This window comes from Podarcis vaucheri, assembly GCF_965113315.1.
Source record: "Podarcis vaucheri genome assembly, chromosome: 10".
Taxonomy (NCBI): domain Eukaryota; kingdom Metazoa; phylum Chordata; class Lepidosauria; order Squamata; family Lacertidae; genus Podarcis; species Podarcis vaucheri.
In genome coordinates this window covers 32199528-32215528 of record NC_138748.1, presented here as the reverse complement: position 1 = coordinate 32215528, position 16001 = coordinate 32199528, and the positions used below count along the sequence as shown (strand labels likewise).

The window sequence follows — 16001 nt, the reverse complement described above, 5'->3', positions numbered from 1 at the left end:
TCTGATGTGATTTCTTTATTAAGTCATGTGAACTAAATTTTGCTCTTCCTTCATTATGAGTAATTGTTTTAACAGTTGCTCTAAGACTCATGTTTTTTAATCCACTCAACCCAGCAATGTTAAGAGAATGGAATCTACTTTGTGATAGAATCAATGAATGTGCCCAACTCAGCAACAGTCCCTTCTACTTTTGTTAATCAATCTTATACAGTACTGAAGAGCTGTTGGCTGAGAGATTACAGCTGGAACACTCAGCTGGCAGAAAATGGACTCATGAGTGTGTCATGATGAAGTAGCAGGCCTCTTAAACACAACTGTCATTTAGTGCTATAAAATGAGACTGCGAAAAGGGCCTCACCTTGGAGCTCTGAGGCTTGCAAAGCACAGGAGCTAAAGAGATTCAAAAAGCATTACAATGAAACACAGGATCCCCTGGCATACATAACACCGAGTGGCACAAGGGAGGAGTACACTAACATGGGAGCCACAAACATTCAGTCTTCAGCCACACCCTCATCAAAAGTATAACTTTACACTAGTCCCAGACCTAGGAGAAAAAAATTCAATTCCAAATCATTGCATTCAGTGCAATGGGAGATATTCCTCTCTTATTCTCTTTTGCTCCAAAGTTGTGATTGTGAGAAGCGTGAAGAAGATCGGAATACTTGTAAGGGTGCTTTGGAATTGGAAGCAATATTGTTGGCATTGCCACTAGGGTTGATGAATTGTGGGTGCTCTGGCAATATTTGCTTGCTGTGTGTTATGACAAAGGGGACATGTTCCCACTGTTAAGAGTTCGTTTCAGTGTTGCATGTGGGCTATGTTGCTGGAACAGTCCCTGACTGGTGGGCTGTGGAAATGTTTGATTTTCTGGTTGATGTGTTTTTATCCTCCTCTCCCAGACTTAGCATGCATTGAATGTAAGAGCTGCTCATCTGGCATTGTGCTTAGTCTATGTCTGGTTCTGGTGCAACGTTAGAAGAGAATTGCTCTGTCCGGTTTCTTGCTTGCTTTTGTTCTCATCGGTTTCACTTAAGTAGTATGCTTAAGTATTTAGGTCTCTAATGAAGTTTCATAAACATTATTATTCTCAATTAGAAGATTAGCATTGCATCACTTGAGCTACTAGATGAGAGCAGAACACCCATGCAGATGTTTGTCAGCAACTCCTCTACAATTTACTTACCGGTAAATGTAAATAGATTAGCCAAAGCTAAACACCATGGAACTATTTTTAACAGCTTTTTAATTTCAAAATATTATGTACAATTTATTTTAAAACTTGCTTGTAGTGTCTCCTAAGGAACAGGATCTGAATGAATTCCAAGTATCAGTGGTTGCTGGGCTGTCCAATTTTCTCTTTAGGTTGAACTGATACAGTATAAACAACATCTAAATGGCATCCAGCACAACAAAGTGAGCCCTGCCCAACTATTTTCTCAAAAGCCCTTTAAAAGCTCACAAGTGAATATTTAGCAATTTCTACTTGTGCATCAAATAGTCCATCCTTGTCTCACACCCTCTTGAGAAAACAGTACAGTGGTACCTTGGTTCTCAAACTAAATCCATTCCGGATGTCCATTCAATTTCCAAAACGTTCGAGAACCAAAGTGCGTTTCCCAAAGAAAGTAATGCAAAGTGGATTAATCCGTTCCAGACGATTAAAAACAACCCCTAAAACAGCGATTTAACATTATTTTTATTATCTAACGAGACCAATGACCCATAAAATGAAAGCGATAAACAATGTACTGTACTGTAAAATAAATAAAACGGTATTGTACATGATAAAAATGAAAATTAAATTTTTTCTTTCCTGCACTGATGATAATTGTTGTTTGGATGGGGGGGTCGGGGTCCTCTTCCAGAATCACAATCGGTGACTCCTCTCCTACCATTCCTTCCCTTGCTTTTTTTAAACCACTGACATCTGGTTCAGACCCGCTAATTCTTTTCCTCACTAAAAAAATTTCAATTGAGAGTTGCATTTTCCGATGTTTTAAAAATTGTCTAAAGTGAGACATCACATTTTCATTGAAAGTGTAAGTGGCGTGAATTGCAACAGCTTTATCAGGGTGATATTTTTCAACAAAAGTTTGCACATCAGCCCATTTTGCAAGCATTTCTTTGATCACTGCACTGCATACACTTTTTCTGCTCTCCTCCTGCTCTGAAGATATTTCCTCAGTTGCTGTCTGTTGCTGCTCCATCAGAATGTTTTGAAGTTCTTCTGTGGTGAGTTCCGTTTTGTGGTCCTTCACTAACTCCTCCACATCATCACTACTCACTTGCAAGCCCATGGACTTGTTGTTCTGTTAATGGTTCTCTTGGCTTTGCAGCTTTTATCCATTTCCGCACAGTCACACAATCAAATTGCAAGAGTGCTTTTGAAAATACCGTAGCTGAACTGGGTTCCACAGAGTCACAAAAACAAATAAACCGAAAAAGTTGCAAAAAGAAAATCACTGAAAAAGTCGAAAAACAAAAGCACCAAATATAAGCTCCAAATATCACCTCTGTGTTGCATGGGTGCTCGGGACTCGCCAGCTGACAGACTTCAGCAGAAGCACTCAGAACAGAAGCATAGCATGTTTGGCTTCCGAAAAAAGTTTGCAAACCAAAGCATCTCCTTCTGGGTTTGCGGCGTTTGGGTTCCGATTTGTTCATCAACTAAGCCATTTGAGAACCAAGGTTCCATTGTATTCCACTTCCATCTAGAAAACAAGATAACTGGGACAGGGAAGGTAGATTCATTGACCATCTTCTCCCCCTCCATAGCTCACAAGCCGAAGCCGTTTAAAGATAGGGAGTTAGCAAATCTATTGAAATCTTACACTTGGAGAGCATTTAATGTCTGGCTCTTGGGAATATTTCTTTTACGTAGGAGTTTTATTTATAGAGGTTTGCTCTAAGGGAAGAATTATTAATAAAATACACCGAAGACAGCAAAACCTGTCTTCAAGGAACAGAACTGTGATGTAAACAAACATTAGAATCAGATAATGAAGCTTTTGTGCTGCAGTCATATCACAAAGGGAAAATGGAAAAATGCTTACTGAAAAGGCTGCTGAGCTGGAAAGCTTGTTATAAAGGCCAAAAATGCAGAACAGTTTTCTGAGTTATGAGTCTATAGGTGTCAAGCAACATTTTAGTTCACAGTAAAAGCTGTGACAACCCATCCTATTAAGCTGTCCAGGATGTAATTTTCAACAGGGACCCTCCAGGTGTTTTGGACAATTTCCATTGCCCTGACCACTAGCCATGCTGGCTGGGGCTGATGCCAGTTGTAGTCCAAAACATCTGGAGGGTACCTGGTTGGGGATGCTGCTCTAACTGCAACCTGGCATGGTAGTTCATTTTAACACCTCCTACGAAAGCACGTCAAAGTGCAGGTAGATAAATAGGTACCACTCTGGCGGGAAGGTAAACGGCGTTTCTGTGCGCTGCTCTGGTTTGCCAGAAGCAGCTTAGTGATGCTGGCCACATGACCCGGAAGCTGTACGCTGGCTCCCTCGGCCAATAAAGCGAGATGAATGCCGCAACCCCAGAGTCGGTCACGACTGGACCTAACGGTCAAGGGTCCCTTTACCTTTACCACTGCATTTAGATCCAGCCTCTCTTCTACATGTTATGTAAAGCCAGCGTCACTTAAACTAGTGCTTGTGAGCAGGGAAGGAGCAGTTTCTTAATTCTTTCCCTTCACATATTAGTGGAAACACTAAAAACACCCGCTCACCTTATATGCTTTACAATCAGCTGGCACTTCCTTGTCTCTATATTTCAATTCTGTAAGCTGCTCTCAGCAGTATATGTTAGCTCAATAAAAGTGGTAAGAAAGCAAATTCTCTTGGAGCTCTCCTCCCCCCTTTTTGGAAGCATTCTACAAAAACTCAACTTGGTAGCCCATCTCGATAAAGGAAAACTCTGTGAAACTTTATTCCTACAAACTGCACTACAGTAGGTGGGTGTCCAGTAACTAACAACCATCAGTCACCAACTATGGTGTACAATCCAAGCCTATCCTATCAAGAGAGGCGTGCCTAAACCCGCTGAACTCAATAGGCTTAAGCACACATTAACTCTTCTCAAGCTTTTAGTCTTAAGCAGCCATCACTAAGCCATCCATGTCCATTACACAAGTATATTTAGCTATTAAGCTACATGTAAAAGTAGGCGTGGGGGGCAGTGTAGAGAATCACGCATCCAAAGAGTATACTTCCAAATTAGTGCGGCTTGTCCGAAAGATGCAGTGTTTTAAGAAGTTTCTAGGGAGGGGGCTGCAAGATCAAACACGAAGAACTCCGATAATGATTTCAGCTATGTATAGGAAGCAGCAGCTAGCTGGATAGTTGCAAAACCAGACGTTTTAAGTTGTTAACATAATTTCAGGTCCCGGATGAATGAGCTAAAATTTGCTTTTAGCAACAGTTCAGATCTTACATAAAACATTGTTTTAATGGAAGGAAACTAATGGAAAAAAGATTACGATTATTTGAGCTTATTCCACATCTTCCCCAGTAATGCCTAGTAATGCAGTTCCAGAGGTTGCAACCCTGATGGGAGACGGGGGTGTGATGATCTGGGCTAAATATCCTGCTGCGACGATTGCAGCAAAAGCTCAAAAAAAAATGCCTTTTCTGTCTATGGGGTGGCGCCCTGAACGCGCACGCCCCCCAACCCGAAGTCCTGAGCTGCTTGGCCCTGGGGAAAGAAGAGAGCGCGCGTGTGTATATATGCGTGCGTGTGAACTGAGGCCAAAGTACGTATTCTCTCGCCAGGTTGTTCTGCGCAGGGACCTCGGGAGACAAAAAGGGCGGGCCCACAGCGCGAGGCCTGCATGTAGCTCTGCAGAACGAGCGGATTAAAAAAATAATAAAAACCCAGAGGGCGGCGTCTCCGCCTGTTACCTCAGCGCCGTGCCCAGGATCCCCTATCACGTGATCCCCGAGAAGGGCGTGGTTGCGCGCGAAAGGCTCCCCCCTCCCGCCCTCCGTGCGCCGGTCCCCTTCCACAGCAGGGTCTGTGCGCAGGAGGCGATAGAGAGGTAGCGCGGCGGCCGTTGATGAGAGCATCAAGCGGCGACTCCGAACCTGCAACGGCAGCGAGTCCGCGAGGGAGAGTGAGGAGGGGAGGGGGAGAAGAGCGAGCAGGCGGGCGCGCGGCCGACCGGCTTCAGTCAGCGCGAGCGGCGGGGTGAGGGGGGGGGAGCGGCGGAGGCAGCGCTTCCCTCAGCGGCGTTCCGCTTTTCTCCTCCTCAAGCCATCTCTGGTCGCTCTGGCCCGGCCCCTTTCTCCGGGGGTGGCGGGTCCGGGGGACGGAGGGGGTCACTCCGCCCCTTCGCCCGGGGACCCCTGGGAACCGAGGTAAGAAGGACGGGGGTGGGGTGGGGGGGCGTTGCCCTAGCCAGCCGTGGGGCGCCCTTGTCCCACTGGGCGTTTGCTGGCCCAGAGTGAGGATGCGCGGCCGTGGGGAAGACGCCGGGGTGGGGGCCCTGCGCATTCAGACGAGCGTCTGTGGGAGGGGGGGGGGTCCCGGGTTGGGCGCTGGCGCGGCGTGACCTTGGGCACGTCTCTCAGCCCTGGCGGGTTCTGACAGCAGTCACGGAGGCGAGAGGGGACTCCGTTCCTGCCGGTGCTGCTGTCATAAAAAAAGTTAAAGAGCTGTTGTGGCCCAAGGGAGCGGGGGTGGAAGCGATGGAAACTGGCAACTACTGGGAGTGAGTCCTAATTCTTATACCTGCTCTCTGGTCTTGCCCACGTGGGTTCTATCTCTGTAACAATAGGTCAGGTGGATAAAGGTTCCTGACAAGCCACATTTTAATGTGCCGTACTCTACTTGAATTCATCATATTTATATATTAGGTTTAGAACACGTGTTTTCAGTAACTTCCTGTAAATAGAGGGCAATCAGGCAGTTTTTCTCTGGTTTCCTCCACCTATAACTAAGAGTGCCAGTTACCCTGCCGGCCTGCCCCTCTACAGAGCTGCTAAGGGATAGCTATATAACCAATTTGCGGGCGGAGGGGAATTGAAAGGTGCTGCAAGAGGCTTAAGCAAGAAAACCAGGCAATAGGGTGGTGCCATATAAGTTGCAAAGTAATCACACCCTACCTTGTTGTTCTCATTACCAATAATTGGCAGGTCCCACAACTTGACATGGATTTTTCAGTACTTGCTTTCCTTCCTCCAATTAGTCAACCCTGTGCAAGTGGGTTGGTCAGTTGTTTACTAGGAGTCTGAGTGTATGGCAGCAGCTGGGTTATTTATTCTGAGGATAAGGTATGTATTATGTGCTCCTAAATAATTATGAATGCAGTTTCTAGTTGGTTCTATGCAAATTTACCTGCCAGCACACCCCTCTAATTTATATAGTGCTTGTTTCTGAAGGGGTATATGGGGTGTTGTGGTGGGAAATACTACCTCTAGTGGGACATGTTGTGCCCTTTGTCCCCACCCCACACTCAGTTCTCACCTGTGGCTCCTAGAAGCTGTCAGCATGTGACAGTGGCCACACCCATGGAACTTCTTCAACTGGCCTGCTAAACCAGGTGAGTATAACTGATGTGTCTCAAACCTTCAGTGAGTTAGGGACTTCCCCTGCATTCAAAGACAGGCTCCAGCAGATTAAGAGGATGAGACCAATAACGGGTCCGGTGATCAAGAAAGCGGTTCTTCATGTGCTGCAGAGGGAAGTGAGTGACAAATGGGGCTTGTCAAGGGAAGGGAAGGGAACCCATCTAGGAGGAGGAAAACTATGATTCTAAACTTCTGCTGCTTTGCGGGATATAACACAAATCTGGAGTGGAGTCCCTAAGACAATTGGATGGCGCCTTATACGCCTCCTTCTGTCAACTCCTGCAGCCAAGCTGGTGCCAAACACATTGCTTTCCTTTCCTTTGGACCACATCACCAAGGCCAAAAGGAGGGATCTTTTCTTCTGGACAGCCCAGGGCCTCCATACACACTGCTCAGGCTTGCATCCCAGGGAGGTCACTCAGGTGCTGCTAACGCAGTGGTTTGACTTAAACCCCGGAGGTGCACTTTTTTTCTCTGGAGACAGACAGATGCCAACAACATGTTTCTAAATAGGTCATGATTCTGTTCACACTTTAGATTTTGTGATTGGTGTTATAACATAGAAACAGAGTTGCATCAATAGAAACTCTCCCTCAGTTCTGCGGTGCATCCTTGCACCATTCAGAAATTCTGCAGCTACAGAAAATAATGGAAAAAATGAGTTGTAAAACATCTGAGGAAAGGATGAGTTGTTGCAAGGTCAGAGGACCAACTAGACTTTCTGGATATGGCCTGCAGTTGTGTTTGGCAAGATTGGGCAATTTTTTAGTACCAAGGCAGGTTTAAGAATACTCTGTAGTTGGTTTGACTGTTTGAAATAACCTCCCCTGTGCTGATGCCGCCTCTATCCTAGCAAACATCAACATGTCTTTTGCACTCGCTGCAGGTGCAGGAGGATATATTTTTGTGGTGAATCCAGCATGATGCATGCATACATACATAATTTGCCAGTTGTCGTGGCAATGAACAGGTCTCTGTTTGCATGAATCTGTAAAGGCAGGGCTGTTTTTACTGGCAGTGTCACCAACTTGAGGTAGGTTGCAAGTACAAGAGTTTTACAGCCTTTTGTTTGGGAACCTCACCAGAATCTAGCTTCTGGATACTTTGCTGTTAAAAAATAACATAAATGCAGTGGGCATATGAAAGGAAAAAGACAAAAGAAAATTTAATAGGGGTGGGGAAAAGAGAATTATCAGCAGTGGTGATAGCAGGTAAGGAGTATTGGGATCTTTTAGATCCCATTTTCCACATCGCCGACTGCTCGTGCTTGACTCTGGAAATGAGGCTAGCTCCAGTTTCTGGTGGCTCATCGCCACTGGCTCACCTTTTATAAATTAAACAGCATTGATTACTGTATTGTGTCCATGATCCAGTGAATTCTTCTGTTACAACATTTAGGATGTATATAACACCAAACATTTATTTATTTGTGGATAAATCACCTTTCTTCCCTAAAGGCCCCAAGACAGGTTACAAAAGTTAAAATGAAATAAAAACCAATTTAAACTATATCAGGATTAGAATATCAAAAACCAAAAACCAAAAGAGCAGAGTTAAACTTTCAGTCTCAAATTAAAAAAACAAAAGGCAAGTAGAATAAAAAATACATAGCCCACCCTAATGTCATGGGGGCCAGTGATGGAGACCGTCTAACTTCCCTAGTAAGAGAATTCCATAGCAATGTGCTGCCACAGAAAAGGCCCTGTCCATATTTCTGCTAACTAACCTTTTATTGGTGGTAGGGTATACAGCAGTGTCTTGGATTATTATTTTATCCGACATGCAGGTTCATATGGAAGAAGGGAGTGTTTCAAATATCTTGGCCCTGTTTAGGGTTTCAGTGGTAAATACCAGCACCTTGAATTGGGCTGTAAAAAATGGAGCTTATTTACATACACAAATCTCTTTCGTCTGGTCAACTAATACTGTTTTGTGAAGAGGCCACTTTAAAGTGATTAAAACCTTAATCCTGATTTTTGTGAATTTGTGATCTAGATCACTTCTGCTTCATGGTTCTGTGTAACTAAAAAACTTGCACATTTCCATGCCAACACAAGTTTATTGAATTTAATAAGGATACTGCTTTGTCTGTTTTGTTTTTTGTAACTACAGAGACCATACAGCTGTGGAAGAATACTTCAGCATAGACATTTATAATATATGTGATTGTCTTCAAAATCATTGTACAAGAGACAGGATTTTGAGTGCATGCATGCAAGTGTATAGTTCTGTTTCTGTGATTGCCCAGGTGCTTGAGGGCTGACTGCTGGAAAGAGCTATACGTCCTTCAGTAATATGTGCATTTATCTCCTTTGCCCCGCATTTACTGTATTCCTTCTGTTCTCCCTGCTGCCTCGTTTCTTTAGTAACAGTTATTGCAGTTAAGATTTTTTCATTCTTTATTGGATGTCTTTCTGAGGTATATCTTTCCCCACTGGGCTGCCTTTCTCAGAAATCTCAGTGATTTTGCTCCCGTATAGCAAAAAACGTTTTTCTTTCCCATTTGAGAGCAGACAGGATTTCCTTGTACAAATTCAGTTTGAGCATGATTTAATCTGTGACTCTACCTCCAAAATCCTTTTTCCAAGTTCTACTTTTTCAAGTATGTCGGAATCAGCTTATGATTGGAAAGTTTGTCTGCTGACATTTGCTTTTCTATTGCACACTACCTTTAATATATCTGGGAGTCTTGACAGATGCAGGGCTTTAAAAAAATCTTTTTCACTGTAAAATGATTCTAATTTCATTAGAAATTTTGCAAACATTATTTTTGTTTCCTGTGGAGTAATTTTATTTTTACATTTTTTTCAAGGGCCCTCAGTCCTAAAAAATCTCATGAAAACTAGTCATTTCACATATGTTGCACATATACTACAAGTGATTTGTTTTCTTTATTTACGTTGCTGGCATTTTTGTGAATCCCCAAAAGGATGCAACTGGATCTTGGCTCTCTGAAGAACAGAACTCTAAACCAAAAACAAATATTGGTTGGTTTCACTGCTGTGCAAATATCTGTAGCAGCCAACAGAACAATATGCTAGCTTAATTTTAGACTGCAGCTCAGTCGTCTAGGGTGTGCAATTCAAATATGCATTAAAAAAACCCTTTCACTGAATTATATAGATCAGATTACTATCTGATATAAAATGTTAACATTGCATTAAAAAATATGTAGTTACCCAGATTTGTTCCTGATTCCCTAAATATGATAGTTTTCAGATAATATTTTTGCATAATAGTTTTCTCTAGTGGTCAGAGATAAATTAGTGTGCCACATATAGCACCACTGTTCTATTGTTTACTCTTTTTCATATGCAGAGTTACCAGGCAAATTTTCTTCAAACTAGAGTGTATGAGTGCCTTTGGAACCATGCATTCCTTGTCTTAATATTATTTTGTATTCCTCTGCTTTCCTCCCATCCTTTAAAGTGTTGATTTAGTTTCAAATTTCTCAGTGTATGCTTACAATTCTCAAATGGTTTTTCCTTTGGGGATTCTATCTGTACAAGTGCTTTGAGGACTGTCTGTAAACTTACTTTACTCTATCAGGTCTTCAAGATCTTATTCTGCTTTTGCCGCCTTTGGAAATAATTTGGAAAATGATTGCCTTGGCTGACTTGCATAGATTACTTAGAAAAATTTACACTTGCTATGATATCTTATCAAAGATTCTGCAGCACTGTTGCTCAAACTGCAGATTCATATAGCAGTAAGCAGGCTTGTTGCCAGTTTAAGAACATTAGTTTTAAGTGTGGAAAGCGGAAAAAGGCGTGTGACGGTTTGCAAACTGAGCTGCATGTGCTGCAATATACACAGATAATTTTATGTTATGCTAATAGACTCATCCTATTTATTTATTATGTTAACTAACATGGAATATTATTGCAGTGGCTTACAAAAATAGTGAAATGCTTATACAAATAAACAAATAAAATACAGTAACTCTAAACTAAATCACTTACAAGTAAAAATGAACTAGCTGTCTATAAAACTCATTAAAATGTAGCAACTGACAGCCTTCTTGATTTTTTATTTTGCTTTATCAATGGTGTGAGAGGTAAGAGAAGTAAGGCAAGTGGATCTCATGATTGAGGAAGCTACCACAAAGAAGGCCCAAGGCCATATGGTGTTGTGAGTCACCTGGAGAATTCCTGGAGAGGGTGATATCATTCAAAGGAGGACTGGGAGGAGCTCAGGGACCTGGAGGAATCTAATCTGGACAAGGGCTCTAGTGGGTTGGGGATTGATGATTCAGGAACCCAAGAAGTGGATGGTTCACGGGAAGTTGGGGGATGAAGAGGTTCAGATCCACAGGAGGGCTCAAGTGAATTGCCTGTGGGCCTTCTGAAGGCTTCAGTACTTGCAAGTGAGCTGGCTTGAGACTCTTTTCCTGTGAGGGAGGGGCTATCTGCTTTGAGAGAGGCACCTGGGTAGAAAATGGATAGTGAGCCAGCTTGATGCCTTCATCTTCAAGGGCACCAGCACCAGCTCATGCCAGTGCTGCATGCCCAGTCTGCTCAGAGGCGTGCCCATTTGCTTGGTCAGTCTTCAGACTTGGGCTGCTTGCTGCACAAATAGTCATGCCCATTCATTCAAAAGCAGAGTCTAGGATATGTGTCACTTGTTGGATAAACGTCTTAGCAGTACCTAGTCATGCACCTTAGAGGTCTTCTGTGCTTTATGACATTGTAACCTGTAGGCTCAAGTTTGTGCGCTGTACTGAATTGCTAAATAAAACCTTTAAACAACCTGCTTGTGGTGACAGTGTGAGTTCCAAGTGCAATGATGGGAATCAGGATATATAGCTGCACTCCAGAAAAAGTGCTCCAAAGCAAGTAGCTTTTAGACAATCTTAAAAGTATGTCTTGGAGTTTCTCCTTCTAGTGAAGTCATTGTTATGTGGTTCTGTTCCTCTGTTTAAAATTGTATAAAGCTAGTTGTTGACTAAGGATTTGTAAAGTTGAAGGCAGTGGTGACTACCTTTTGCTTCCTCCTATCCTGTTTCTGCTGATGGTGTCTTGTTCTGCATATGTTAGCTGCTCTTGTTTCATTTCCATTCTCTCATTTTCATCTTGACTCTGCTTTTATTTTACTGTCTTTGCCCACTTGTTAGAGAAGTGAAAGAAAGTGGTTACTGGCCATTTAAAGGATCTTGGTGTGTATTATTGGAGGGAGGCAGAGTAGAATAAATCTATAATTTGTAGCATTTGTAGTAATAGTGATCTCCTAATCCTACACATTACCGTATTTTTCGCCCCATAAGACGCACTTTTTCCCCTCCAAAAATGAAGGGGAAATCGGGGTGCGTCTTATGGGGCGAATGCCTGCAAGTCTCGCGCGCCCAGCAGGAGGTCCCACCGGGTGCGCGAGGCTTGGGGCGGCAGCGGACTGCTCGCGCGCACCTAGAAGCTTGGGGCGTGCTGAGCTCAGCGCGCCCCAAGCTTCTAGGTGCGCACGAGCAGTCCGCTGCCACCCCAAGCCTCGCGCACCCGGTGGGACCTCCTGCCGGTGCGCGAGGCTTGGGGCGGTAGCGGACCAAGCTTCTAGGTGTGCGCGAGCAGTCCGCTGCCGCCCCAAGCCTCGCGCACCCGGTGGGACCTCCTGCTGGGTGCGCGAGGCTTGGGGCGGTAGCGGACCAAGCTTCTAGGTGCGCGCGAGCAGTCCGCTGCCGCCCCAAGCCTCGCGCACCCGGTGGGACCTCCTGCCGGGTGCGCGAGGCTTGGGGCGGCAGCGGACCAAGCTTCTAGGGGCGCGCGAGCAGTCCGCTGCCGCCCCAAGCCTCGCGCACCCGGTGGGACCTCCTGCCGGGTACGCGAGGCTTGGGGCGGCAGCGGACCAAGCTTCTTGGTGCGCGTGAGCAGTCCGCTGCCGCCCCAAGCCTCGTGCACCCGGTGGGACCTCCTGCCGGGTGCGCGAGGCTTGGGGCGGCAGCGGACCAAGCTTCTTGGTGCGCGCGAGCAGTCCGCTGCCGCCCCAAGCCTCGCGCACCCGGTGGGACCTCCTGCCGGGTGCGCGAGGCTTGGGGCGGCAGCGGACTGCTTGCCGGCACGCAGAAGCTTGGGGCGCGCTGATCTCAGCTTGCCCCAAGCTTCTGGATTAGCGCAGGGGTCCGCTAGCCCTGGGAGAAGCGCCCGGCTCTCCCACGCTAGCGGAGACCTTGCCGGCACGCAGAAGCTTGGGGCGCGCTGAGCTCCGCACACCCCAAGCTCCTGGTGTAGCACAGCGCACCTGGGGGGGAAATAATTTTTTTCCCCTTTATTTCCCCCCCCCCCCAAAATCTAGGTGCGTCTTATGGGCCGGTGCGTCTTATGGGGCGAAAAATACGGTAATTCTCCCTCCTTTTCCCCAGCTGCCCTTTATCTGAAGGTTTTTGCAGCAGAGGTGCTGTGTGGGGTATTCTCTCCCTGGATATGCTAATCTGATGTCAAATTTAATGACCTTTTGGTACTAAAGATCTTTTATTTATCTTGATCTTTAGAAATCTTTAATTCTTACAATTCTGCTATCTGCTGATGGTTTTTTTTATCTATTATTAAAATCCTCAACGGCTAAGAGAAAGGCTGTGTCAAGACCTCACTAACATGGTGCAATATTTTGTCAGTGGTATTCAGTTTCTGCTAAGAAAGACTTTCTGAGTTGCTCACTAGTTTGCCCACAGCTATGTATTTTCAGGAACAAGCAGGATCAAAGGTTATACAGATTATTTGAATTTGTCTAAAATGTTCGCAGGTTGCTCAAGAAACTGCCTAGAGGTATGGTTGTTTCTTCTTTGCAGAAAGTCTCCAGTTCACTGCAAGAGACTTCCATGTTCTTTTTTTGTTGTTAGTGAAACTTTTCAGCATAATAATAATAATAATAATAATAATAATAATAAATAATAACAAACTTTTATTGTCACTACACCACCTGTGTGCAGTGAAATTAAACAATACAATAAAAAAATGGAGACTCACTTAGGCAGTTCTTGTGCTGTCTTGTTGCCATTATATCTCTTGTAGCCTTCTCATCATGTCTACAGCTTGGACTTTACTCCATAGTAAGCTAAAGGTAAATGACCCCTGGACGGTTAAGTCCACCCAAAGGTGACTATGGGATGCAGCACTAATCTCCGCTATTAAGCCAAGGGAGCCAGTGTTTGTCCACAGACAGCTTTCCGGGTCATGTGGCCAGCATGACTAAACTGCTTCTGGTGCAACGGAACACCGCGACGGAAGCTAGAGCACGCGGAAATGCCGTTTACTTAATTTTATTATATATATATTTTTTATTTCTATACCGCTTTATATTTTTAATAAAAACCTCAAAGCGGTTTACAGCATACTAAATCAATAAATCAATAAAACAATAGTCGGGTGATGTTCCTCTGGCCTCATGAGGAGTCTCTTTTGTGGGGCTGGTAAGTGTGGGCCCCGCCCCCTAGGCCAGGTGGAAAGGGCCTTGCAGATAGCGGCCTTCCCGCCGCAGTGGTACCTGTTTATCTACTTGCACTGGTGTGCTTTCGAACTGCTAGGTTGGCAGAAGCTGGGACATAGCAACGGGAGTTCACCCCTTTGCATGGATTCGAACTTCTGACCTTTCGATCAGCAAGCCCGAGAGCCTCAGTGGTTTAAACCACAGTGCCACCCATGTCCCTTACTCCTTCATAGCATCTCTGTATGGTGAAGAGTAAAAAGCAGTGTGATTTGTCCTGAACTCTGAAATATGAGAGGAACTCATTTTTGTTTAACCGAAGCAAAATGGTTGCTTAATGGGGTAAAACCTATTTATCTGGTTCACAAACAGTATATACTGCTTGATTGTATTTTTTTTTTTAAAAAAAAACAACAACCCTCAAAGCGTATGAGTATGAGCTATGGGAGTCAAAGCAGTGTGCTTTGCAGCTGACAATCCTGAGACATTAAGTTTGGCATTGTCTCTTTTCTGTTCAAACATTTATCTCTGAAATGATTTGGCCTGAAAATAGAAGCTGCATATTGCTACAAGCCTCCCGGTCTCTCAGCTTATTGTGGGAGCTGCCACATGCCATGCTGGAGTTGTTATGAAGAGTCAGTTTACTGTTTGGCAAAGGAGATGTAAATGTCCTCCTGGAATTAATTTCCCTTTGCCACTTGGTTGCTAAGTGATCATCTTTATGGGCATAGGAATTCTGCTCTCCACCTTCATGACAGGGTAGTGGAGCTCCTAGAAATGGGATATTGTGAATGTATGACATATATACAAAGTACTTCCTTGCACATAGCATATGGGATGCCTTTTTGGAATGACTGCTTAACATTATTGCCACAAAGTACCTCTGTGATTTGGTACTCTGATTCATTGCCCAATTAACACATGACAGCCTCTCATTCTTACCTTTCTATTTGTGTCAAGTCAAACTGGAAAGCTTGATTTTCAGTAATTCCAAAGAAGCCCAAGGCTATAACACGGCTACCTTAATTAGTAGCCTTTCCAGTAGTTTATCCAAAGGGGTGATATCATTTATTGGTAATATTATCTTCCTTAAAGCTAGTTCCTGTTTATAGTCTTACCTTCTTTTTATCAGTAATTTTTTTCCATTAATTACAGTAATGAATTGCTCATTTATGAAGCATTGCTGACTTTGATCTGTGATAGTGTAAAAGCTTTAACATCTAATACTTCAGCAGTTATTTGTGTTGAAAATGCAGTTGTGTTGAAAATGAAGCTATGCTGCATACTATAACCACAATGTAGTTTTGTCAGAAATAACTACTTTCCGACTTCCCCACATTTACTCACATTGTTACTGCTTCCATTATAACAGTTTGAATGGATTTGTGGGGTACGACTCCAAAGACACCATGTTTAATCATGTATTTAACTTGTTTGCGGCACTCAAATCAAGCTTGCGCATTGTAGTTTCTTGGGTCATTTTGAAGCCCATAAGGGACTGACTTTAAATAAAATATAGTAGTGAGAAAAACAAGCAGCCATGTCTTCTTTACTGAAATTAGGGCTGCTTATTTCTGAATTAACTATATCAGGTTGGCCCAACTTTTCATACCAAGTGGACTGCAAGAGTACTTTGACACAGAATTTGTGATTTTTAAGGAAAGGGAAGTAACATTATTGCCAGGTAACAGGGAAGGTTATATTATGGTAACTTTCCTTCATGTGAGACTGTTGGATATCATTTTTAGATTTCTGTTTTTTGTATGTTGTTGTTTAAAAGCTCAGTAAAAACATTTTAAAAATGGAAGATTGTGAAGAGAGAAGCAACTTTTGCTTGAAAACTACTCTGTGTAAATGAGCTTATACGTCTCATCTGAGTGAATGAGAAACATTGTAATTATGCAGACTTCCGTAGTACTAAATGGATAAGATGACCATGCAAGTTTCATAAACATGGTAAGCCATGGGATTCACAGTAAATACATATTGCTACATATTGCAACCTCTGGTTGACAA

At 43.8% G+C, this 16001-nt stretch overlaps 1 protein-coding gene and 1 long non-coding RNA gene across 3 annotated transcripts in view; one reads left to right on the top strand and one right to left on the bottom strand.

Moving 5' to 3' along the window:
* On the bottom strand, positions 1-5042 carry LOC309542384. Its single transcript, XR_014224224.1, has 2 exons — positions 1547-5042; positions 1-1392 (listed from the first exon to the last, which is right to left on the bottom strand). It is a non-coding gene; the product is annotated as an uncharacterized lncRNA (long non-coding RNA).
* Positions 5043-5153: 111 nt separating this feature from the next.
* Positions 5154-16001, top strand: part of OSBPL8 (oxysterol binding protein like 8) — a 72840-nt gene continuing 61992 nt past the window's right edge. Inside the window, exon 1 of one of the 2 annotated variants that reach the window (XM_082241084.1) lies at positions 5154-5363. The gene's annotated coding sequence lies outside the window, so the exon portion shown is untranslated. The remainder of the gene's footprint in view (positions 5364-16001) is intronic. The other variant, XM_082241087.1, reaches the window with a different exon arrangement.